General features: G+C 39.3%; 1 long non-coding RNA gene and 2 pseudogenes across 2 annotated transcripts in view; 2 read left to right on the top strand and 1 right to left on the bottom strand.

The window, feature by feature from the left end:
- The window catches only part of LOC146457748 (uncharacterized), a 91,145-nt gene that overhangs the window by 22,620 nt on the left and 41,300 nt on the right, over positions 1 to 27,225 (top strand). The window lies entirely within an intron of this gene.
- Positions 3,312 to 4,788, bottom strand: LOC146457752 (uncharacterized; annotated as a pseudogene).
- On the top strand, positions 19,488 to 25,336 carry LOC146457751 (uncharacterized; annotated as a pseudogene). The gene is made up of 7 exons (XR_014858388.1): positions 19,488 to 19,713; positions 21,152 to 21,265; positions 21,852 to 22,058; positions 22,358 to 22,598; positions 22,853 to 22,963; positions 23,437 to 23,623; positions 23,864 to 25,336. The product of XR_014858388.1 is annotated as an uncharacterized LOC146457751 (transcript).

Below are 27,225 nucleotides of genomic sequence, written 5' to 3'. Positions count from 1 at the left end.
CAAAAATTTGGTTGTCATACGTATCAATCTGCACCGTTAAATGGATTTTTTAACTGTTAGTACCTCTTACATGTCGAGACGCACAAATGCACGAACAGCCCTGCCGGATCGGGTAACACACGCTCTGTTGACAACCTCTGGATGTTCTTCAAAATCTGATTCCTCGTCATCCGAATCTGTCTCATACTCATTGATTTGTACTTCTCTGTGATCCTCAAACACCTCAGTAACATCCCCTTCGTCCACAAATTGTATGCTGACAACGCGTTGTGCATTTGCTGACGATACAGTGTTTTCTTCAGGATATCGAAGCCTCTCTTCAGACTCGTCGGTGTGGTGAACGGCGTAGACAGCTGGCGGAAAGGCCCCAGCCTTATCTTTTGTCGTCTCACTCCTAACCGTCCGTTGGCGTACTGGTCTGTCACTCTCTAGCCACTCTTTGATCTGTCCTTCCATCCCTGTTGTTATGTCCTCACTTGGCAAAGGTGTCATGGTAGCTATAGCAGAAAGGGGCATGGCGGATTGAGGTAGCGGATAGTAGGATTTGTCATGCGTGTAGTACTTTGCTGCCCATCTAGATGTGCGCTTCAGAGATTCCTTGCAAATTGTTCCAAAATCCTGGGCATATGTAAGTACCGTAAATGTCTCGTGTCCAGTCACAGATTTGGGTCGGAAGTTAACCGCCACGGGCATCGCAGCGCATTTATCAAGCGAGGTCGCAATTGTTACATCTGCGTTGGTGATTAGATTGGTCTTTATCTTTTCATGGTCTGGAAGAAGATGCTTTTTCACGAATTTCTCGTCCACTCTATGTGTAAGACCAATTACTTGTTTTTGACGTGAGTCGTATTCTAGGCCTGGCTTCAGAGCCGTGCCGTCACTTGCAAAAGCTACTGGGATGGCGCGAACCTTCTCGTTATCAACAATCGCATGTAGATCTGCTTTTGGATGTTGACACAGGGAATGGAGTGACTGCAAATGGGGCTTAATCATTCCACTTTCTGTTGTGTAGCCTGATTGGCATCGTTTTGTCGCGTTTAAGGAGGGGCCACACAAGTTAAAATCCGCGAACGATTTGAATTCTTTTTCTCCGCCTCTCCCTGTTCCGAAGAAGCCTGGCCCTCGGACGAACTTTCTTGTTCTCTCACCTCCAAGGTATTTGATGGTCGAGAAAAATTCACATACCTCGTCATCCCATTTAATGCTAGACGCAGTTTTGGGATCAGTCAATGCAAACGACATTGTATCATTGAGGAATTTGTAATAAATGCAACTTTCTGGTATCTTCCCATCTTCAATGAGCTTGTTGAGTTTCACAGCCAGAGGATGAGCGTCATTTAGTGAGCTGGTAGGTAGGGAAAGAAAAAAAAGTGTAACAAATTGTAGGAAAGCTTGAGACTGAAAACATAGGGATGGAGCGCAAGCAGAAACACTTACATAGGGCATGATATAAACTCGGAATCTTCGTTCTCAGTTTCACTCCCAGCGGAACTTGCATCTGTATCATTATCTGAAACTACGGGGGCATCATAATTTGGATTGTCCTCCTTGACGCTGATGTCCAGTACAGATCCCTTAGGGCCAGCTAATCAGCCTTTGTCGTAATCAGAGTCCAAGGCATCTGGGAATAACTCGTCTTTATATTCACTAACAAGCCGAAGTATACTAAAATTAGGCTCGATTTTATTGGCAAAGCAAACGATATGATCTGTAATGAAGTAATATAAGAAACAACCAAAAACACCTAATAACCAAAATAACATTTATTGGCTTACGTGTCTCTTGCACTGGGGTAAACAAATCGAACAATTTGTACATTTCAAGGTCATTTAATCTATGGAGCTATACGCACAACGCCAGTTTATCGCGACTCTAACTTTATGACGTTGAAAGCTCTTGATTTGTTCATCACACAAGCAACTGAAATGAAATTACTTCTCTGCCAATGTGGCATCTGCGCCGTCAAAGTCCTCTTTGCTCATATCTGCCTCATTGTTAGCAATATCTCCTGCCTTTTGTTTGGATGATATCGAGTTACTGGCTTTCATCAGAAATGCATCCATGCGACCTTGACTCTTAAGAGTGGCATCATTCTTGTTCTTTCTGCTTAGACACTTGTCGAAGTGGTCTGTAATTATTTAAGTATTTAGTTTAGATATCACGAATTTCCATGCTCTAAGCATCCCTCTCTCGGTTTCCAGCCGCTTTTAACCTTTCAGTATTAAAAAAAAGTCGTCTCGTTGACGTTTTTCAATAAGTGCTCCCATTGTAATTCTTTGATGATGATTATTCGTTTCTTATCTCTCTAAGTTTAGCTACTTTTTGTCAATTCTGGATGAGTAATTTCATAAATTTTATAAAAATTAACGCTAAAAAGTCACGTTTCGACCTCTGAGGTCATTTTCAAGTGTGAATAAAAATACAAAATATATATTAAAATAGTTAAAGGACTTAACAGGCAAGACTGTCACGAACGCTAATTTATCATAAGTCTGATAAAATATGTAAAGATAAGTGATCATTACTTACTCGCTTTGAAGTAGCTGACTTTTCCATTAAATGTCCTGTCTGTGTGACGACAAGCATAGCTTTTTGAATATATGCCACACTTGATTTGCACTTCGCTTAGTGCAACACTGCCATTCAAATCCTTCAGAGCTGAAAAAAAAAAAAATCCGATCCTTCAGTTTCTTTTGAATTGTCCCTAGGTTTTGCCCTGCCCCTACAAAGAGAAACCCATAAACTCTATTACTATCATTATCACTTTGGAGGGTATTGAGAAAAAAAACTGAAAAAAAAAAAAAAACTTGACAGCGAGCGTTTATAACTTGAATGCCGGGCTCTTATTTTCGCACAATGAAAATACCAACGCTAAAAGCTAGCCAGCTTTGGTATCAACCAAAGCTGGCTAAAAATTACAAAATCTTCCCCTATGTGTGTTGTGAAGAATCGTAAAAGACGTGAAAGAAAAAATGGATTAACTTATTTGTAAGTATTGAAAGTAATTGAGTTTGTTTTAAGTAAAAGAGTTTGTTTTTCTTGAATCCGCAAAACTTACATACACTTCGCTATCGGCCATGGAATCAGCATCTAACTTTTTAAGATCTTCTTCCCTACCTGAGAAGATTGAGAATTTATAAATTTTGTTGTTTTCTGTGTTTTCGGCCATGATTTGGGCTTTAAAAATAGCTCCACGGTTTCTTTTACCAACGCTACAAGAAGACGGCGCGAACATTGGTTGTCTTGGTTTATTCTTAAAAATACATTTTAGCCCGGCAAATTCTTTATTTTAGCACGCAAAATGCGCCACAATGCCCATCAAAGTGATAATAATACAGTTTTTAGCCGGAATTTAAAAGAAACTATCTTTACACAGCGAACGCACCAAGTGAGCGTTTTTCGTTGTATAAACAAGGCAGTGTTTATAAACAAGGAATACCGCAGAATTTCCAAAGTAGCGAAATTTATGACTTTTGAAAATCAGGTAAACGAACTACAAGTGCTAATTCAGCCCTACCATCCTGAAACTTTTGAAGGTCTCCTTGTTGCCTTTCGTTTCTCCCGATGTCACCTCCTTCAGTCATGATCCTCTTTGCCAGATTTTCATCTTCTTTTGCTTCTTCTCGTGATTTCCGTTTCCTTCTCACTTTTGACTCGTCACCTTTCTTCTCAGTGTCGTTCATTGACTTCTGCTTGCTTTTATCAGATGTAGACGGCGCCTTCAGCAACACTACTGGCTTTCCGGTCCAGTTTGTGACCTCTTGGATAATGTGTACTAAAATATTAAATACCGTGTTTTTTAAGTTTTCTCTTTAGCAGGCTTTTGAGAAACTTACACAGTTCTTATCAGCAAATGCTCGTGAAGATGTATAAAACGTGCACATCGAGCGAAATCTCTCGTGCGTAGCTTCCCTCGAGGAGAGAATTGAATATTATTTGAAAGTCTGGTTTTCAGAAACGAATAAATTTAAGGGCGTGTATAAATAAACGGGGTCTTTAATATGTTAAGCTGCACTGTTGTTCATTCACCAATTAATCAGAAAGAAGCTTATAAACTGATTTACTCACCACTTCTTTGTAGAGATTTTTCTTCTCAATTTTCGTATTCAAATGGACGGTGAAAAAGAAAAAAAACCATTCCGCTCCACAAAACAACAAACAAAAAACGGTGGAACCAGAGTTTAACCACGTTAATATTTGAGCTTAATATTTCACTACAGAACTAAAGTGATTCATCAAACTCCGCTGCACGCGTTCCACACTTACCGTTGAGCTCACTGCTACTTTCATCCGATATTGAATTTGGAAGTTCAAGCTGCCATGCCCATCCGTCACAATTGCAAAATTTTTGCATTTGCCCGCAGGCGATTTCGCCAGGCGAAATAACTTTAACGAAAATCCGCCAATTCCATATTGATGTGCCTGCTCCTTTAGTCCTAAAAACTCCGTAAGATGTTTTTTTAGTTCAGATACTCCTCTATGAGCTTCTTTGTCTACTGAGACCCTGCTTCGATGACGTTCGATGGCGACTTCTTCACCTTTTCGAAAAAAACTCACGATGACTTTAGCAATCCCAGTCATGACCCGACCGCATGAACAAACAACGAGCAATAAAAAGACAACAGCAGGGCGTCTCACCGGCTCGATTGTGATCCGCTGTTCTTGAAATGAGACAGCAGGGCGTCTTGTCAGCCCGATTACGAGCCGCTGTTCTAGAAATGAGCCCACGCTGCTCACAGAAAAGAAGGATCCCGTGGATTTAAAGTAATTTGAAGACGAGAAATTCTATAATTCGGTTAAATTTGGAATTAATGTGGTTACGTCGGGTGAAGAAGGATTTTCTGAGCTAGAAATCATCAAAATGCTGTTCTTTCTGAATACAAAGATCCCTATCACGTCTGACCATGTCGGCTGTCGGTTAGAATTTATTTGTCGCTAGTCGGTAATTTTTTCCCCGTTTCGTCGGTAGTCAGTAATTTTTTACGCCCTTTGTCGCTAGTCGGTTAACCCCATTCACACCCTCGAGAAGTGCAGAGAGGCACTCGCCTACGGCTCGTGCCTCTCTGCACTTCTCGAGTGTTCTTAAAAATTCCCAAGTGCTTATATAACTCAACAATGCACGAGGAACAAGTTTTTTTATTTCTTTTATAAAATATAAACAATCGCAACTCCTCAGACAAGTGCGAATTTTAATGAATCAACATCAAGTTTCTCCTTACGCGAGATAACGCGTAATTTAAGGACGGTGCCTACTATTGTTACTGCGCATACGTTCTGCGCATCTCGAGATACACGGATTTCCTATGGGTGGTGCCTACTAATAGAGGGATAATTTTGCGCGGTTGAAAACTATACGGAGAAAGCAGAACTTAGCAAGTGCTTTTGGTATCTCAAAGGAAAATTAGGGGTAACCATGCATTTTTCAGAGATAATTGAACTTCAATTTAGGAAAAAAATCCCATACATTGCTTTATATTTTGGCGCTTTTTAGAGATATTATTGCTTAATTATCTCTGAAAAATGCGTGGTTACCCCCAATTTTCTTTTTGGATTCCAAGAGGCCTTGCTAAGATCTGCTTTTCCCGCATAGTCATAAGCCGCACAAAAATACTTCGGTATTAGTAGGCACCGTCCTTAATAGCGCGCGCTCTTGCCGATCACGACAGGGCACGCGACAGCGCGCGCAATCAAGTAAAAAGTCAAACTGTTTTAGTTTTTCGTCTCGTCGTAAGCAAGTTCAAGAAGTTAACTACAAGTCAGGTTTAAGTTTTAAGGTGTTGAGAGACACGTTCAAGTTAATTAAAAGTCTGGAAACATCAGTACAAGAGACTGTTCTTTGCGAATCGCTGGAGTGACAGCGCATTCTGTCTCTGAATTTCTCAGATTTTTCACAGGCAAAAAATCTGACGTGTGCTCCGTGCATATGTACAATTATAATGCACGCACCATACGTATGCTTCGTGCTTTGTGGAGTTATACAGAACTCAGTTTGACCAATCACAGCGCTTGCTTGACCCTGGCTATTTTATAATCTGTGATAGATAGTGAGAAGCGGTTTTCAACAAAATGGCGGCCGCGTTTTCGAACTGTCTGCGATGAGGATATAGATAATTTACTTGTTTAGTTTTGAACGACTAGTAGATTTATACTAAAATAATTAGACTATTCATTCTCGACTTCTATACGTTATAGCTGATTCGGGCTGCGCCCTCATCAGCTACCACGCGATAGAAATCTAAAGCTCATAATCTAATTGTTAAATATGCAACGGGTTTCTAGCTTTCTGATTGGTTGTATTCTCTATGGCATGGTATAAATTGCAGTATACGACACTGAGCGGTTAAAAGAAAAGAAAAAGGATCGAGTTCACCATCACATGGAAAATCATTAAAATTATAGTTTAATTGTAATTTGTCGAATGTGGCTTATTTATTGACATGTAGGATTTGTGAACTTCAGTACGTTGGATCTTCTACCACAAAATTCAGAACAAGATTTAATAATCATAAATCTAGAATGAGGCCCCACCGAAATTTAGATCACGGCATGCTCAGCGAGAACAAGGTGATCTGTTGTATAGGCACTTCTGCAGTGACGGACACAATGGATTGAATGACATGAAAATACTACAGTTTATTGACACGATCAACAAAACGGAGGATCTCAGAGACAAGAAAGGACAATGGGCATATAGGCCTAATACTTTGAGCCCGTATGGGTTACATGCAAATACTGATGCCTTTTTCTAGGTGCAAATAGGCGTACAAAAATTGTATGGCGCGGATTTGCAACCGTTGCTATCTGAGCTGATTTTCCAGAAGGTGGCTACAGAAATTGAAGTTTTTGTTAACTTTTCTTAAGATATTTATTTATTTATTTATTTATTATTTTTTTTTTTTTTAGCGTTTCCTATTGAATTTCACATCAGTAAGTAAATAGATTACAAGGGTCATTTAAAGACGTTCGTGAAACAAAAAACTTTTTCTCCCCCCACCCACCTCCCCTCGTGCCTGTTTATGGCACAGTCAGATCCATTCTCTCTCAAATGTCTATAAACCGCACAACTCGGCGCGCTCTAAGCTCAGAACAAATTCATTAGACCTAGCGTTTTGCTTGCCTTCCTGAAGCAAAATTTAAGGTTAAGTCTAGTGAGGGAAGAAGTCATACGACTGCAGGGCCTGCCTCGTCTAACATGCCTCCTACCAGTAGTTCTCTTTTGAGCTGAACGGGTAATTTTCAATTACTCGGGCAGAGGGTTGCATGTTGTGAGCTTTGCTTGAGGAGGTGACAGTCTTTGGCCGTAGAAAGTTGGTCTTAGGGATAATTTCTATTCGGGCAACGTGAAATTTTCGGTAATTTTTTACCCAGCCAAAGACTTAGTATACTTTTTCTGGTGGAAAAGGGTGCTAACCCTCCCCTTTTCAAATGTTGATTTCAACATCCAGGAGTTAAAGAAATATGGCAAAGCACGAACAAGAAATGGGAAGGATTTTCTCTTCAAAAGGCGTTAGTTTAAAAAGCCATACGATTATTTTTCGCCGTTATAACTGTAGCGTTCTTAGGCTAGTGATCGATTAGTCGAGACGTGCGATTTTGGGTCGGATTTCCGGGCTCGATGTAATAAATAATTTCCAGATGTTCGCACGGCGTGATTCACATTGCGCCATGAATTTTATAGAATGAAGACGGAAAATCACTTTAAAACGCTGTCTTGCTCCGATTAAACCGATTCTAAATTGTACAAAGCTAGTAGACTTGAGCGCTTAAAGTGTATATGACAGATTTTTTTTCATTTGCTTGATCGAATCTTCATGTCGTTCTCGTCTGAAAATCGAAAAAATAAATTCGTTATCTATTTTTCTTCCCCTCGTTTGAGGCGTTCAAAGACGTGAAATTTCACTTCCGGTTGTGTACAAAACCGCGCAAGGCGGAAAACTGGGGATAGTGGGCCTGTGACGTCAAAGAACGCTGCTTTCGAGGGTTTCAGTGATTTACTTGTGTAAGGGAAGAAAACATGGTGCTGCCTTGTCTTGTGTACGGCTGTAGCGACAAGAAAGACGAGAAAAAGGGGATTTACATCCACCAAATTACCTTCTACAGTGATACAAGATCGGAAGCCGTGAAAAGGAGACGAAAATGGATTTTATTCGTGAATGGAAGTCGAAAACACCAGACCCCAAGCAAGTATTCGGTGGTGTGCTCGATGCATCGCAAAGACGATTCCACTCGCACGTATTCCTTCAACCAACAGTGCTATCAGGAGCGACTGAAGCGTGATGAAATTGCTGTTTTGCCTGTTCCTCGATTTTAGCGACCGAAAGTTGAACAAGAATATTCAACTGGAGATCGTCGTTTGCATCGCCGTTACGTTCGGTAACGTTTATCTCACCTCTCATAGTTGAATCGAAATGCGTGCACTTTCGATCAACCTTAACTCATGGAAGTTCACTAGTATATGAGTACATTCTAATTCTCACATAACGTAAGTTTGACTGTACGCGCGTGGTTTATTACACCTTTGTTATTATTGTTACCCTCATCATTGTAGTGATTATGTCATGTCTGTTGGTGTAGCTTCACTTTTGTTTTCTTTGTCTTTCTGTACAGCTTGTCATTTGCAATGGATTTTTTTATAACATATGTGAAGATGCAGCCTTCACACAGTCTTTGAAGGATGAGTAGAGATTCATGGTTTCACTCTTAGAAATTTATGAAGAATTTGTTTGATTTGAACACAGGGAGCCCACACAAACTATGTGACCGTTTGTATTTTGAATTTATAGAGGCAATGTATGGGAATATCGAAAATCCTCGTATTATCGTACTAGATTGCGATAGATATTCTCATTTAACATCAAAATAAACGTATTTTTACCTTAAATGTTGTTTCTTGTCGTTCCTGAGGTTGAAGACGGCGATTTTAGCCATTTGAAGGGTTCGGCGTTGAACGTTCACTCGAGCGTGAATAGAAGAGAGACAAGGGAGGAATCCTTGTTTTGAAAGGGTTCCAGTGCCGGAGTGATTTTTCCCCCAAAAGACGCATCGCTCCGATTTCAAACTTCACGGCATAAAGGTCAAAGGATTTTCGATTCTTCTCGTACCTTCCAATCGAAAATCCATCCAAACGGCCCGGAGCTAGTCCTCGAAGAAAATCAAAATCCCACAGTATTCGAGCGACTGTCAGCGGTGGGACGGTTTGTGGCTGGCACGTATAAATTTTGCTACGCATTCCAGTCGCTCGAATACTGTGGGATCAACTACTGGTTGAACACTTACAGAACATTGCAACCGTTTTATTCTTTTAGTAATAAAGACCTAATTCTTTGGCCACTAGAACATCATTATATATAAATTCTTCCTTGCAAATAAATATGCTTAAATTGTTCAAACCTTTGGAATCCCCATAATTGTATTTTCAGTAAAAGCTATCCTTCTTTAGAAACTGGTCAAGAAAATATCTACTTTAAGAGTCCCAGAGAACTAAGGGACGGAGGAGGAACAAACAAGGTAAATCAGTAACTAGGAATTGCAGATGGTGCCAAGTTGTTAGACCCAAAAAAAAAGCCTAAAGGCTAAATATTGAATTATCATAAAAAGACTGGTTCAAATAAGGGAATGGCATGCTGCAACAGCAAATAATTGTTTCCAATGTTGTCATCTTGAAATAATCCTTTTTATTTAAAATATGCTAAGAAAAGCATATTTAACATTATTCCTTGAGCGTAGATTGGATATTGGATGTTATATAGGCAAGGGGGGGGGGGGGGGTACACTCCTCATTGCCTATAATCATCTCATATCCAACAAGCTCAAGTGGAATATTCCTACATCTTACTGATTTTGCTTTGCAAGAACAAACAGAAGACAATTCAATGGTCACGATTTCTTGGGCATGGTTTCATGTCTCATGTACCTGCATGGTTGCCAAGCCAGTCAAACACCTGAAATGCCATTATACAAGGATCCTGTTTTTAATGAAAAAAGGTAATTTCAAGTAATGTTGTCTAATGGTCAACAAAGTTAAAATATCTTATCCAGAAAAAAGCCCTCACACATAAAATAAGCACATCTCCATTTTTGCCAAATTAATTCTAAAACATTTACCTAGAAAAAAGGCCTAAAAAGGTCTATCGGGCTAAATCTTGGATTATCGTAAAAAGTGTGGTTCAGATAAGGGAATGGAATGCTCCAAAAGCAACTTGTTTTCAATATTGTCATCTCGCATTTTGCACGTAGCTTTTTAGACAATTTCCTGAATTCTGCCCGGTAAGTGGAGATTCGTTGAGAATGAAAGATACCCCTCGTATGCTCATTGTGTCAAAATATTTAGACAACAAATAACAAAAACTAAGCTGGAAAAAAGTTTAATTTGGTAAGAACTATACCACCATCATCATTATCAGCAGAAACCTAGTTTTGACACAAAGGACAAACTCGGAGTATTTTTCAGTCTATATGTACTGAAATTATCAACAATACTTGGTTTTAGAGATTTTATAGCTTTCTCAATATTCTCGGTTTCAGCAGAGTCTAGCAGGGTTGAAGGTGCAAATTTCATTTGTTTTAGTGAAAAAAGTAGACGTGTAAGCAAATTGTACAAGTAAGCAAGTAAATAAAATGGACATGCACGGATAATTATTGTCCTGCAAATCCAGTTTCTGCAATATTTTGTCTGTCTTGATTATTTGGGCAGTATACAAGAGCACGATTCCCAAGCACGTGTTTTAGCCTTTTTTATACAATTTGGCTCTCACAAGTATATCTTTGATTGACCACCTTTTTTGTAACATATGAGGGGCAGGTCTTAGTAGATTTCTTTGAGCAATGGTTGTTGCAATGCCTGGCAAGCATGCTGTTCATCGGTGGTGGTGCATATTTACTTTTAAGTTCCCCAGCAGCAGCATCTAGATTTAAGAGCGCGTGTACACAAAAATCGAACATTGTGCGGCAAACTTTCAAACTTTGAAAATAGCTGAAACTTTGGCTATTAAAAGTCCATATTGAGTTATTCATTGCTGTGTGGTTCACTTGTGAAATAACTTTTTGATTTGGCAGAAAATGACCAAGATTGATTTCATAGTCAGACACGAGAAAATTCGGGCTAAAAAATCAGTCATTTTGAAGCAACCCACTTGCCCTTCTGATAAAGCTTGAAGACATCTATTTGTTATCAGCTTGTTTTACAACCTTTGAAGGTTTTATGTTTTAATTCCCATCAAGATCGATCAAGCTTGTAACACTGAGACCGACCAGAAAAAAAGGGACCCGTAACACTATAGAAATCGCTTGCTAAATTGAAAACATAATTTATCCTACTACCTTTATCACAAATCAAATGAAACTGTAAGGGTGAAGTAAGGAGGAAATGGGCTTTCAATTAAAATAAAAATTTTTCTGGGGAAACTTAATTGTGCTCTGTGGAAGAGCGCTCAAAATTGACAAAATCGCAAAATCAAACCGAGATTGCATGACGCACCGTGACAGATATTGCAAACGTACGTATTTCGGGAAACATTCAGACCTTTAATTCAGACCTAACCGGATGGAAATACATTAATGGCCTTGTTATTGCTGCTGATTTTTATTATTCATCATTTTGTTTGATAACTAAAATGTTTAACAGCATATTTGTTTCATTCAAGCTTTCCCTCGCTCTCTCGCCAATTTTCACGTAGCCAGTAGTGCACATATTTGTCTCTTTACTTGGATGATTACGAGTTTCTTTACGAGTTAAAAAAAAAGAAAAAACGAATGCTGATGATCACACATTATAGAAAGCTGGCAAAACAGAGACTAATTCTCTAGTTTTTGTTTAATATTCGGAAATATTATTTTGCTGACTCTTGAAATTAACTATTTGAGCGTGTTGCCATACTGATGGCCAATTATAAACCAGGGGCGTAGCGTCCATATAGTTACTAAAACAAGGAATGACCTTAAATGATCTAAAATGACCTAAAATGATCTAAAATGACCTGAAATGATCTAAAATGACCTAAAATGACCTAAAATGATCTAAAATGAATCTAAAATGATCTAAAATGACCTAAAACGATCTAAAATGATTTTATTTCTTTAATTTTATAACAAAGACTAGTGAGCAGCACAACAGAAGACTTCTTGTAGTTTATTTCCGACGCGTTTCGTCTCTACCGGAGACTTCTTCAGGGAAATTCCCGAAAATTACTGTATCGTAACCGCGGCTTTGATTGATGCAACGTGTCTAGTTTCTCCCCAGCAACGTGGTTTTTGATTGGTGCGAAGTTCCAAGTTTCGCTCAGCAACGTGGTTTTGATTGGTACGAAGTGCCTAGTTTTTCTCCAGCAACGCGGTTTTGATTGGTACGAAGTGAAGTTCTATGTTTCGCCCAGCAACGCGGTTTTGATTGATGCCGCTATTTTATATGGAACTGGCATAAAGTTATATTTCATTCATGCGCTACCCTTGACTTGTTAACTGCGTGGTTATTTAAGGAAATAGGCCTTATCACGGTTTTCGACGCCTTTTTGACGAATAGGCAAACAGGCTTGAAAAAACAGTGTTTGTATGGAAATCCGATGTCAAATAATTTTAATAAAACATCGCTTCTGAAAAATTCATGAATTGGAAACTTATGGCACTAGAAAGAGGATTAAGAAAAAAATTGGAGGGACGTAGCTGTGCCAGAAAGCGTCCAGTCGTGTTTTGAATTTTTCATACATTTGTCTGCATAGCGAACCAGCCGTGAACTGCTACTAAAAATAGTTCGCGGGAAAAAAATACCGAAAACCGTGATAAGGCCTATTGATGCACAGATATGCCTTTACATTGTTTACAAAAGCGTTTTATCAGTGTTTACACAAGTATTTAGCCTTGTCGTGTGGCTTTTAATGTGCGACCGGAAAACGAACCCGAAAAACATCGGTCAGTGCCGATATTTTTGGGTCTTCCAGACCGACCAAAAAAAAAAAAAAGATTCGCTCTAGTGCGGTTTGTTTACGCAACTTTGTCATCGAATTGGCTTACGTGCAACTATCGGCACTTTTCGAGTCTTCTTCTGTCTTTCCGGCAGTTCACAGCAGCTTCCTGGTATCAGCCTTTACTTTGGGAAGCACTCAGTTCTGTAATTCTGTAATTTTATCTTGGTTTCACTTCATTTAGATCATTTAAGAATTTTTCAGATTTATTTTAGATCATTTTAGGTCATTTTAGATCATTTTAGGTCATTTTAGGTCATTTTAGATCATTTTAGGTCATTCCTTGTTTTAGTAACTACGGCGTATCCATATACGCACGTACGCCCGTGCGTACAGCTGAGATCTGAGATAAAACTTTTTTTCTCATTGAATTTGCTGGGTAATAATTTCATATTTTCACATTATACTGGCATTTTTTATTAGAATTCCCATTATCCAAGCATTAATAATTCAGTGCTGGCCACTAATAATGGCAAAATGCATTCGAGTGGTAAGCAAAAATAGGAAAAACGCCTCACAAGATGGAAGCACAAATGGAGTGGCACGGATCCGAATGCGACGCCGCAGACTTTGGTTAAGACTCTTGATCACGCAAACTCCCAATTTTATCCCGGTGTGCTATGTTGCTCTCGTAACATTGTTAACTTATTCTGTGTATACATGCACTGCCGCACGTAGCTTCAGTAGCATGAAGAGACTAAAATCTCCTCTGCGAAGTACTATGAGGGATGAAAGATTAAGCTCCCTAGCAATCCTTCATATACATAAACATAAGAACGTGGATATTGACAGGTTGGTAACGGAATTTGCCCGTCTTAAGGGTCGACGCCTCGCCCTTTGCTTGTTACCTGTCTACATTGCCTTTGTATTTTTTTTCTTTTTGGAACACTGTAGCTTACAGAAATCACTAGGGAAACGGTTAAAATAAACAACTTTCTACTGCATTTTTTCCGCATTACTTATTGAAAATGCCCCGCAGAAAAACCAGGAGATGGCATTTCCGAGACCCTAAATTTCAAAATTTTTCTGGGGGACCATGCCCCCATGCCCCCAGACCCCCTAGTTGTAAGTGCTTTTGGCGATCACGAAAATTTATTCTCGTGCATACATCTTCAAAATCCCACGCTACGCCCCTGTAAACGAGTTCCACGCAAAAGTTATGGAATTTTTCCCACCGAACTTTCTTACTTAGAGTGACGCGCTTTGTAGAGCTAGCTAGTTTTCTTGTATTGTGCAGCACTAACCGATAGCAGCATTCACATTCGATATATATATGACTCCTACAACATTAGTGAGCTAGTCATTAACTCCAAGCCTAGCTCACTTTCAGTGTTAATGTTACGGAACATCTGTGAAGCCTTCGGACTTGACACATCAGAAGTAAAAGTCAAACGAAAAAAGCCATTCGTTGACATGATTTCAAACCTGGTGCAGGGCTGCAGTTGTCAAGCCAACAAGTGCTCGTAATGAAAACAGTACATGTTGTTAATCTTTAGGCAAGGAAATCACAAGCCGTTTTATTTATTGATTTATTTATTTACTTATTTGCTTATTTATTTATTTATTTATTTATTTATTTATTCACCATGACATACATTCATAGAAAGTTTCAGTGAATAATAGACTAGGATCTTACATACGTTTTGTTGTAAATGTGAAGGTTCATTTAGCAGTAAATTTTTATTGTATATATGCCATTTAGATGTATGACTCCCTGACGTGGAAAGAACTTGAAGGCCGGAGTTTTATGAAATACAGTGTTCTAAAAGAGGACCCGTCCTTCGAGTACCCGCCTCCTTCCAGGAATCGCTCCCCTCTGACGAAAATATTTCAAATAATCGTCTCTCTCGAATAATCGCCCTCACCCCACCCCTCTCGGCATCTCCTTTTTTTATCCAGCAAAACTGATCAGTGACGATTCAAGCTCAGACGCCAAGGATATTGACATTGAAAATTAATCAAGGAACCAAATTTAAAACACTTTAAAAGCCTATTTTCAGCTTATTTGATGCGATTATTTCCTGATCGGTTTAATAATAAAACAAAATATGTAGAACACAAATTCTAGACAGCAATATTTGAAATAATCGCCTTCGCTCGAATAATTGCCCTCTTTTGGTGTGGAAAAAATCGCCCCGGCTTTGTTCGAGGAAATACGGCATTTATGTACAAGTAGCTGAAATTTTGTTGCCAATCAAAGCTGTCACAAGTAGGCAATAATAGCATTTATTATCATGATCAGATCTCATGCTAAATAAGACGAGTGAGTTAGTAGTTCTCACAACCGAATAGAATAAAGACAAATTATCTCATACGCAACAAACAAATAGGTAAACTTCGAAAGGAAACTACAGTTAAAGCATTGAGGGGTCTGAGACAAGAACACCTCCCGCGATGTCATAACTTTTTTTTTCCTGGGAGTTATGAATTTGTTTACACAAAGTACGAACAAAGTTTCATATAATACAGGAAAACCATTACATTCTCAAAAGACAATGCTGTTGTTTTATGAACAGCAATAATATCGAGTTCGGGCTTAAACATCCGTAAAACACAATTATAACCTCTGTCACGATCTGTCACGCAATCTCTTATTTGCCTGTATTTCAGTGGTTTTTAGCGCTCTGTTATAGACAACGATTTAATTTCCCCAGAACAAACGTTAGATTAACTAAGAGTACATTTCTTCCTAACTTTACCGTTGAAATTTCATCCCATTCGTGATAAAGGTAGCGTGGTAGATAATCTTTTAAATTTAGCTCGTCATTTCCATAGAGTAACAGTGGGATTTCGTTCAGGTCCCTCTCGATGTCATGGTTTTTTCAAACTTCATAGAAATAATAAAATCAAATCGGGAAGAGATGTACAGTGCAGGCCAGAATTAAGCGAACCCAAACATACGCGTAAAACGCGTCTGCGTATACGTGCTAAAAATCTGCAGATGCGCGTCTGGTCAGTATACCAGGCACGAATTACGGATGGGTTTGAGGTGTAAGCTTTGTTGTAAGCCACTTACAACCTTAGCACCTAACACATGATCTCTTCCTAATATGTAAGGAAAACAGGTATTCAAATACCCACAAAACCACTGTGAACTAGTCGTTGTCATGGCAACCACAATTAATATTAATAGTAATCCTCATCGTCCACTTTACCCTTTCTTCCCCCCCCTTCTCCCCCACCCCTCATCCATCCCTTTCCTTTAGCGGGGGGGGGGGGGGGGTTAGAATGTTGGAGAAGTTTTGGGTAAAAGGCGTGTTGCAAAAGAAATAGGATCAATTGGTTTACACCCATGTCACTTACGGCACTACTAGCAGGCTCGTGGGGTTAATGTGGCTCACAGGCTAACTGTCACTCTTTCAATTCTTTAAGGCTTACAGGCTAACAAGGGTTACAGGCTTACAGGCCAACAAGGCTGACAGGCAAACATGCATGCTTGCTTGCTTACAGGCTAACAAGGCCTACAGGCTTACAGGCGAACAAGGTTAACAGGCTTACAAGCTAACGGCTTGCAGGCTTATAGGCTAACAAGGCTTACATACTTACAGGAAAACATTAAGCTTATGGGCTAACGAGGCTTACAGGCTAACAAGGCTTACATGCTTACAGGCTAACATTAGGCTTACAGGCTTACAGGCTAACATTAGGCTTACAGGCTTACAGGCTAAATAGGCTTACATGCTTACAGGCTAGCAAGGCTTACATGCTTACAGGCTAGCAAGGCTTACATGCTTACAGGCTAACATGCTTACAGGCTTACAGGCTAACATTAGGCTTACAGGCTTACAGGCTAAATAGGCTTACATGCTTACAGGCTAGCAAGGCTTACATGCTTACAGGCTAACATGCTTACAGGCTTACATGCTAACAGGCTTACATGCTTACAGGCAATGCTTACAGGCTTACAGGCTTACAGGCTTACAGGCTTACATGCTTACAGGCTTACATGTTTACAGGGTAACAAGGCTTACATGCTTACAGGCTTACAGGCTTACATTCTTACATTCTTACAGGGTAACAAGGCTTACAGGGTTACAGGCTTACATGCTTACATGCTTACAGGCTTACAGGCTTACTTGCTTACATGCTTACAGGCTTACAGGCTTACATGCTTACAGGCTTAAATGCTTACAGGCTTACAGGCTTACATGCTTATGGGCTTACAGGCTTACAGGCTTACATTCTTACAGGGTTACAGGCTTACACGCTTACATGCTTACAGGCTTACAGGCTTACTTGCTTACATGCTTACAGGCTTACAGGCTTACATGCTTACAGGCTCACAAGGCTTACATGCTTACAGGCTTACAGGCTTACAGGCTTACTTGCTTACATGCTTACAGGCTTACAGGCTTACTTGCTTACATGCTTACAGGCTTACAGGCTTACAGGCTTACATGCTTACAGGCTTAAATGCTTACAGGCTTACAGGCTTACATGCTTACAGGCTTACAGGGTTACAGGCTTACATGCTTACAGGCTTACATGTTTACAGGGTAACAAGGCTTACATGCTTACAGGCTTACAGGCTTACATTCTTATAGGGTAACAAGGCTTACAGGGTTACAGGCTTACATGCTTACAGGCTTACAGGCTTACATGCTTACAGGGTAACAAGGCTTACAGGGTTACAGGCTTACATGCTTACAGGCTTACATGCTTACAGGGTAACAAGGCTTACATGCTTACAGGCTTACAGGCTTACATGCTTACAGGGTAACAAGGCTTACATGCTTACAGGCTTACAGGCTTACATGCTTACAGGCTTACATGTTTACAGGGTAACAAGGCTTACATGCTTACAGGCTTACAGGCTTACATTCTTACAGGGTAACAAGGCTTACAGGGTAACAAGGCTTACATGCTTACAGGCTTACATGCTTACATGCTTACAGGGTAACAAGGCTTACATGCTTACATGCTTACAGGGTAACAAGGCTTACATGCTTACATGCTTACAGGGTAACAAGGCTTACATGCTTACAGGCTTACATGCTTACAGGCTTACAGGCTTACAAGCTAACAAGGCTGACAGGCTTACAGGCTAGCAAGGCTTACAGGCTTACAGGCTAACAAGGCTTACAGGCTTACAGGCTAACAATGCTTACAGGCTTACAGGCTAACAATACTTACAGGCTAGCAAGGCTTACAGGCTTACAGGCTAACAAGGCTTACAGGCTTACAGGCTAACAAGGCTTACAGGCTTACAGGCTTACAGGCTAACAAGGATTACGAGCTTACAGGCTAACAAGGCTCACAGCATAACAAGGCTTACTGGCTTACAAGCTTGCATTTTACACCTGCTTTTAGGTCGGTTTAACCCACGATCAAGTATTATTTTGCATACATATCATTAAAATAGGGGTAAGCGAAAAAACATGGATGAGATAGGAAAGCGAAAATACAAGATCTAGCCACAATTCCCGTATAGTCAAAACAAGTTGCGTCATTTCAAGGCTAAGAGAATGCAGATTCCTTTCTAGGCGATGATTTAGATGTTAAAGAACGGTAAATAGTTCAAAAATTATTCCTTGTTTCGCTCACCGCTGGGTTCAATGTTCAATGTAATGAGATCGGAACAGTCACCAGAGCCGAAGTGAAGTTTCACTGCAAACGTCTGACATAGCTTAGCTTCATACCTGATTTAAAGGGTCCGAAAAAAAACAGGGATTTATCTATAAGCGATCATTATTTTGGAGACCAAGTGAACTTTCAATAGGCCAAAAGTTGTGCAGTATTTTACTCTATGTTGAGTTCTGTGTTAATACACTGTGCCATTATCTGGCTTAAAATTATCTTCTTCAAAATATCTCAACAGATTGTTTAGCTCGATAAACCATTTACTCAAAAACGGATTGTATATTTATCTGCCGCCGACGATTTGGAACTCAAGATCCACCAAACTGAAGAACATTTTAGCCCCTTCCACTCAGTCTACATCAAGCCGCCGGTTCGAAGTGCGATTCTCAAGTATACATAACACGACTGATTATAATTTCGTCCCTAAACAGCCTCTTAAGGCATCTTTGCCATTATTGTCATAGCTTCATCTTTTCCTCCGTTTTCCACCATGACCTCCGTCACTAGTCGACGCCAATTTGAAATTGTCGATATAAGCCTGAACCATGAGGAGCTGGCGCATGTGCGTCGATGATAGTGTCCTTTAATATAGGTTTTACTGTCGGTATCTGCTACTCCAGAGTGTTCTACTCCAGAGTGACGGCCAGATTAAAAGAAAAGAACAAGAAGTCTAATTTTAACTTGTTACTGTTAAATGAGACATTTTTGCTACCACCGTTACATATATACAGTTATATGTTGCTTATCCATCTAGATGGACATCGCCCATACATTTACTCGGCAAGTTGACCCCTGCAAAATGGACAGTTGTATGATTGGTCCAGTTTTGCTTCGCACCTGCAGTGCACCCATTGGGCGCACTGCTTTACGGTTTCGTGCAATGAAGTTAGAGCAATTGAAATCCTCGCGCCACAGGTCACCTGACTGTTGCAATTGTGAATCCTTGCTCGTAGCACAGAACAAAATCTGTACAGTGACTGTGTTTTCAGGGGAGAGTGTGAGGACTGCCATGAAGCTATCGCTTCGATGTAAAGATTGTAAACTGTACTATGGATATTCCGTGTTTGGAAACATCCAAGAGGGTTATCATTTTTTACAAAGAAGAAAGACCTTATGTTGAGGCCAGCGACGGAGTATTCATGGAAAAAAGTCTTTGCCTCTTCCAAGTTTCTTTAGCGTGAGTACACTTTCTTGACTCTAATTATTGAGTCTTCTTGCCTCCCATTGACCCAGTGCTCAGTTCGACAGCGCTTCGAGCAGGGTGGGGTGCATTCTATTATGACTAGAGTGAACCAACTTAATATTATTATCATAATTGTTATTATTATTTAATTTTTTTTCCGGATGATGATTTCGCGATTTTGAAGAGTACACAGTTCGCAACATTATTTCAAACTTAGAATAAGAAATCAATTAAATTAAGTGACTTCGTTTTTTTTTCGCGACAATGACTTTTTTCGCTATTCACGCAATGCGCTTTTCTAAATTTAATTTCCACACACTATGTAATAACGAATTGTTTATCAAGTTCAAAATTTGAAGTTTTTTTGAAATATCAAAATCTGCAAGGAAATGTTTTGAAATATAAGAGATATCGCCTGCCTTTACTTATATGTTACCGTGAAGCATGAAAATTTTGCGGGTTCTAATTTTTGCGAATTTTAAAAATTAGTTCCCGCAGAAAAAAAACACCCGCAAAATAAAACGCCGCAAAAATTAACTCCTTCCAGTCAAATTAAAAACTCCACCTTAAATAGATCTGCGCCCCTGGGGCGATATACATTGGACTTAAACAGACCAACCATGCTCTGGTGGCGCTTCTGCGGCGGCCTGCACAGAAGTTATTTCAACTCTTGAAACTTCAACTGAACAAGAGTGTTATTATCATCGGGTGAGTCTGCCTCATTGCGTTACACTAGGGCAAAGTTTTTGCATTTTAGCAGGTAGGTCGCTCCCAGTTAGGTCTCAAAGTTGTATACTTGCTACATCTTTCAAAGCCCCTCTGTATGCCTAGAAAGGTTTCAGCTACGGGTAATTCAAACATTCATACTGCTTTCTTATAAAATAATACAGTGTTTGGTTGTGCATGGTAGGCCAGGTAGGCTTTTTGTTTTGTTACGTTGTTGTTCAGTCCCTTTACGCAGTAAGGTATTACAGTGGTATACGTCTCTAATATGTAAGTAGAGTGAACTGTGACTCAACATACCGTACAATAAAAGTTAAACGTATTAAGGTTTTTTTCCAGTTAAATGTTCTGCTGCTTGAACAGAGCATCGCAAAAATTAGTTCCCAGCAAAAATTTCAATCATCTCGAACCGCAAAAATTTGTTCCCGCAAACCAAAAACTCGCCAATCCTCAAAATAAAACTCCCGCAAAATTTTCGTGCTACACGGTTTTTGCTGCTATATATGTTTTGTTTCCAGTTATGGGAACTCTAATAACAAGGTTTTTTGCTGGAAATATAAAATTAGAAGAAATTGTAACCTGCAACTCACCTCATATCCATCGCCCCTACCCCTAACACCTGTGCCGTGAAGACACTGAACATTTTGCGAAGAAGAATGGACTTTTTTAAAGAGTCAGTGATTTTACAATTTCTTTCTCTCTGTTACAGGAACCATGCCAGGGTATCTTTTGTCGGCTTTGCAGAAAGCTACATACACGGAAGTATTCAAAAACACGGATGGGCTACCGACAGAGCTACAACAGGCTACCACAAAGCAAAACAGTATCAAATACTACTGATGTAACTAACACTCAGACGTACTGATTCTCCCGGAAATTGGTTTTCGCAAATTTGGCAATATAAAAACCTCCGGAATTAAATAATGAAGCCTGACTAGACAAAAAGTTCTCGCGGCAATTGACGACACGAAAATGGATACTTTTACCGAACTGTATTTTAACGGAAACGAACATCAAACCTCTTAGTTTTAAGTTTTGATTTGTATAAATATGGATAAGTATGCTGCGTAGAAAGATCTGGTCGCAATTATGAGAAGCAATTAGTCACGCATTAGAAGATGTCACAGGATGTATTGTCACTGACTAAAGTTACGGGGTAGACATGTTACCGGGATACTACAATGAATAAAACCTATGGGCAAGGCTCTAATTTGAGTGCAACCATTGTAAAATTGGTTTATTATTATAATACTTGTGTACAATATTTCCTTCAATTTGATCAACAAATATTATACTAAAAGAAGTTCTGTTCGTATGAACTACTACTCGTTATGTCATTGCCTGTGTCACAATGCGAGTTGTTGTTATCTAATGCAATTTCATTGATCGTTTGTAAATTATTTCTTCAGTTAACAGACTGGATCGAAAGATGGTATCGTCCGCTTTTTATTTGTACGAAATAGAAGCAGAAATGAGGGAAAGAAAGTTAGACTGGGTGTTCAAAGGAAAATTGGACGACGCTTGTAATGACTTTATGACGTACATCGAAAGTCAAAGACGCATTGAAAATTATACCCACCCAACGACAAGCTGCTCTCAAATGTGTAGAGAAAGGGGTAAGATTATTTTCCCTATACTATATAATTATAAACAATTATTGCTTCCACTACCTCATACATATCGTTCGGGCCAGAACAATAATCATTGTAACAACTGCTTCCCATCTCCATCGCCTATTAAAAAAAATATGTGGACCCGAAAAGATTCATAAATAGCAAGCTACAAAACCACAAAAACCACAAAAACTGTATATCAGGCAGATCACATGTATAACGTAGATACAACTTACCTTGTATGTGCAGACCCCGGCTGGGTAGTCTATCTCCAATAAGAACTTTTTTTTTCACTGTGAAAGGTTGTGAAAATTTCGTTTGCATCGATGGGATATGGAAGCTTCGCCATCCTCATTGCCTTTACCCAGTGAAATCAGACATTTCTGGACTACCTACTTTAAATTACACCAACGTTTGCACGGAGGAACCAGAAACGCAGACATCGGCATTCTACGCAGAGCACAGCGAGCTTGCAAAGATACCAACCAATTTAAGGGCATTCACCCACGACTACTGCAAAGTGCCGAAGCCTGAATCCAGACGGTAGGTATAAATTGTTTATATTTTGTTACTGGTTTGTTGCTTCTTCGTGTTGGTGTTGTCGTGCAGGTCTAGTCTGCATTACACACCATCATGTGTGGTATCTACTGAACTACAGCTACGTCTCGGTGATAAAGGTTGATCAACAGTATTTACCTTACCGAAAGCCTTTTGAATTACCAAAAACATTTTTCATATCCTACACTTTTGTACAGGCCAAGTTGATACTAGCTTTTGCGGTTTGATGCTTTTGATAGGCTTGGATCCTTCAGAAGTCAAATTCAAAAATGCCAAAAAAATAAACGAAATTGCTGGAAGCTTACAGTCTGACAGTGAGAGAAGGAGCTCATCTGCAGCTGAATCTCAAGGTATGGCTCAAAAATACATTTGTCAGTTGTAAATGGTTTGAACCCAGGAGTCATGTCATAAGTACGTAAATTATGATCATCCGGGTGAGTGAGTGATCATCCGGGTGAGTGTCATTTGTCAGTGTCGTGTATTGTGAGGGTGGGGGTTAGACAATACATGTTTCTAGTGTACTTGGCGCAGCACTTGTTACAAATGTAGACCGCCGTGATTCTCTTTAGATATTTTAATTCAGAACTGCTACATATATTCTATCGATTTTCGGTGCTGTCCATTAATTCAAACAATGTGCTGAAAATGCGACAATGGCGAACTTTTACGTAGGCTTCGGCCACGCCCACACAAATTCATGCGTGTTGTTATGATTTTTTGGCTTCGCATCCCCACTAAACAGACCAATACTAACGGAGGTTTTGTATAACAGGGCCTTAAGTTCTTAACTAACAAGAGAAAGTTATTTGCACATACCTCGTAGGGACAGAGACTTTCATCAGCGAGCACAATTCCATCTTACAGTATTGAGAGTCCGAAGAAGCTGCTGATGCAGTCGTTTGCAATAAAGACACTGGTAATTGTCAGAAGACTCTAAGGAAGTGGTCGCGCGGTCTCCTGCACTTTGTTCGTGGGGGAGGACATATTGAAAGATGGTGCCCTCTCTACGTGTAAGAAATTATTATTCATGAATATATCGTGAAGATGATAAGCATTAGCAATGAATTTACCGTTAGTCTGTTAGTTGTGATACGTGTAAGTGTTACTCTCAGTACCAACTCGTATTACACTCTCCTGCATTAACATATAGACATAATTGACATAATGATTTTCACAAATTGTCCTATAAAGTAATGGTCTTAACTGTCTATTATTTTTTTGTCATTTCCACGCTTTGACATTCACCGCAGGTCTGAAGGTCCTGGCCAGGTCTTCCTGATCACCATTCAGTACCTCCTCAAACGACTGGAGGGCATTGACGAAAGCAAGTGGGAATGTGTAATCTGGATAAGCTCCGCATAGCTAGGAAACCACTGCCCTTTTCTAAACCGTACAATTTGATGTAGCTCAAAGTGCGAAAAATTGTGGATCGCTTGCATATGAAAAACCACAAAAATCCAGAATGCAAAGTCAAATACGGCAGCGACGACCTTAAGGAAAAATTTCCACGCCTGAATACACCCGTGGCAGAGCAGACTTTTATCTGGTCCGGAAGATTTAAAAAGATAATGTGCGCCATGCCGAAACGACGGTTTCTGTGTTTCTACCATAGAATGGTAAAACAAAGGAACAAGTACATTAGTGATTGTTACAAAGGGAACAGAGTTCCTGACTTTCCAGCAATACATGGAAATTCTCAATAGCATTGAGTGACAACCCTAAAAATGTCACACCTATGCAAGTGGTTTGCCATGGGCGAAAATTCACTGTAATGGGGTCTAGTTGATTTTCTTCAAAAAAGGGCGACCAGAAAACCTGCTTAGTATTCTGTGATTGATTAAGGCGCACTCATTTGCATTTGTAAAGTTTCTGCGCCACAAAGGTTGGGATTTCTACTCAATATAAAACAAGGAGAGGGATGTAAATATTACGAAGTTCAGACTTGTATATCGAACTTTTACGAACATAGTCAGAAAAAAAATATCAAATTACAGTTTAAATTTATTTAAAGTGATTGATTTACTTTACGCGTTAAGCCTCCTCTTCGTCTTTTCCAAACTGATTATTGGCAAAAAAGCTGACAAAATTCCATGTCAAATTTAAGAATGCACTACGTGGACTAAGGGCAGAGACTACAACAATAGATGGTTAACTTTACAGAAAACTTAGATAACTATATATTCCAATGTTTAATTTTCAATTAAATAAGGAATGTCTACTGTAATTATTTGCCAAGGCTAAAAATGGTTAAAAATAAAGGTACTTGTATCCACTATTCCTAAGAAATATATCATTATCCTGTTACCTTCTTTACAACTGAGGTATAAAGAGCAACCAAATCTCAGAACGCCTGAAATCCCATGTATACAATTTCTATTCTCCTGTCAACCTGATGATAATTTTCAAAAAACGAAAGCTGACTGTTTTTTTATACATTGCTTAGTTTACTGAAATTTTTAAAAGTTGATGAATCTTAGTAAATTACGCCTTTGTTATTGTTTACAGTCTAGGATTACCGACCATATTACACGTCGCACGTGAGAAAAAGGTTAGCATGCAGAGGAAGCATTTTTTGGCATTTTTGAGGCGGGTCACGGTCAGGTCACGCACCATGAAAATTCGGAAATCGAAACTGTTCTATTGTAAAGAGAATGACAAGAGCTAAGGAATTCCGAAGAGATATATTTTTAGGCAATCTTTCCTTAAATGAAGGAAAAATTCTGTATGCCTCCCGGTTTTAAATTTTCGAATTTGTATTTGGGCATCGAACACGTTTCACTGAATTAATTCAGGTAATTAATTTAGTGTCGGTGCAGGATATGACAATAACAAATCACAAACAAACCATGACGCAATTTAAAAAAAAACCTTTAATCGACCATAACATACCTAAAACAGACCATAAACGTTTATCTTCAAGATCGTATCGGCGGAATGTACTGCATACACATCAAAAAGGCACTCACATATTTAAACTTTATAACTCGCCACAATAACACAAGACTGAAATGGCAGAAATATCATTGATCGTGACCAGATTTACTGTACATTTCCTGCTCTTTGAGCGTGTGTACGAGCCCTCGTAACTTGCATGAAGCCACATGAACAACAGCGATGTTCAAGCGATTACAATCTTGAGTATTTGTACACATTTTATATGAAAAATCACAAACAGCACACAAATGATCCATCAGATAACCCACTAAACTGCGAAAGACAATGTATGTAGGGTTTTTGTCAGTCCCAGGTTCCCTCTTCGCTCGCTTGTGATGTTGTAAGCGGCTTACACGAAAGCTTACACTGAAAACCTGTCCGTAAAACGTGCCTCATGAGCACAGGTCATGTTTCAGTCATGTCTAATTCCAAAGAAAAGCCCCACTTTTCTCTTGCATAGTATCTTCTGACCTTACTTTCTTGCGATGAACCGTAATTAAAGTATTGTTAAGGTGATTCCACCGAAAAAGAAGGAGTATTTAAAATTGTCTAAGACTTGGTCCAGTTCATGACTATGTTATGAGCATTACAAAAATGAAATAAAAAATGGGGGTCACCGTGCTCGTTTTTGTGCAACCTGGATGACCATTATAGTAAATGGATGACCCGCGAGGTTTATATTAGGAACGCTAGTAATCAGAAAAGGGAACTATCATTTCTAGAAAAATTAATTTCTTGCATTAAAACACCGAAGCAGTTCAACAAAATTTACTTTAATCTTACACAACAAACTATTTTAATTGAACTGGAATAAAGATTATGAAAGAAATTAAAGATTTTGCTGCGTGTGCACGTAAGCAGCACTACTTAAATACGTGCTTTTTAAAGCATTCAAATAAAAATATCTCAAAGTAGAGTATTAAACTTTTCTTTAAATCGCGATATATAGTGGTCAACCGTATGACATTTAAATTGATGCATTAAAAAATGGGGGTCACCGTGCTCGTTTAGAAGAAAAGGACCATTTATTTTCCTGCCGAGCTTAACCTCAAGGAAATCCCGTGATGTTGTGCGTGCGCGCGCTAAATGACGCGAAAAATTATGCGCAGCAAGGATGCGCAATGCAATTCAGCGGAATCACCTTAAATGACTGGCATATTCCTTCAGCCTAGAAAGTCTCAAAATGTACTCAATTTCTGTAGCCACCTTTTGGAAAATCGGCTCAGATATATATGTGCCTGAATCTCTACTTCATGCTGACTGTAGGGATTGCAACCTTTTGGTGCAAGATCAAGGGCCTGTTTTACAGGAAATTCCTCCGCGAATCTGGAAAGATTTTCGGAAAAATGTCAGGGAAACATGAAGTAATTACCTCGGGATTTTAAGCGATTTCTGCCGTTACTTTTGTCGCCTCTAGGCTGACTGTAGTTCTCGGATGATGTTGTAGTTTATTTTTTTTATCTTAGTTAATTTGTACTTTTCCTTTGTTGTTATGGACGTTTACCATTGTTTTACACTCAGTGTATACCATCCATCATAACAAAGGAAAACTAATAATTAGCTGAGATAAAAAATGAACTACAACATCGATCTGCACGGATGCCAAGGCTTAGGTAAAATGAACAATTACATACATTAAGCGCGTTTTTTAATAAAGCAAAATTAAAATAATGAAAAG

The sequence above is a fragment of the Pavona decussata genome, unplaced genomic scaffold (genome assembly GCF_977016875.1).
Source record: "Pavona decussata unplaced genomic scaffold, jaPavDecu1.1 SCAFFOLD_237, whole genome shotgun sequence".
NCBI classification, from domain to species: Eukaryota; Metazoa; Cnidaria; class Anthozoa; order Scleractinia; family Agariciidae; genus Pavona; species Pavona decussata.
This window is presented reverse-complemented; position numbering and strand designations above follow the sequence as displayed.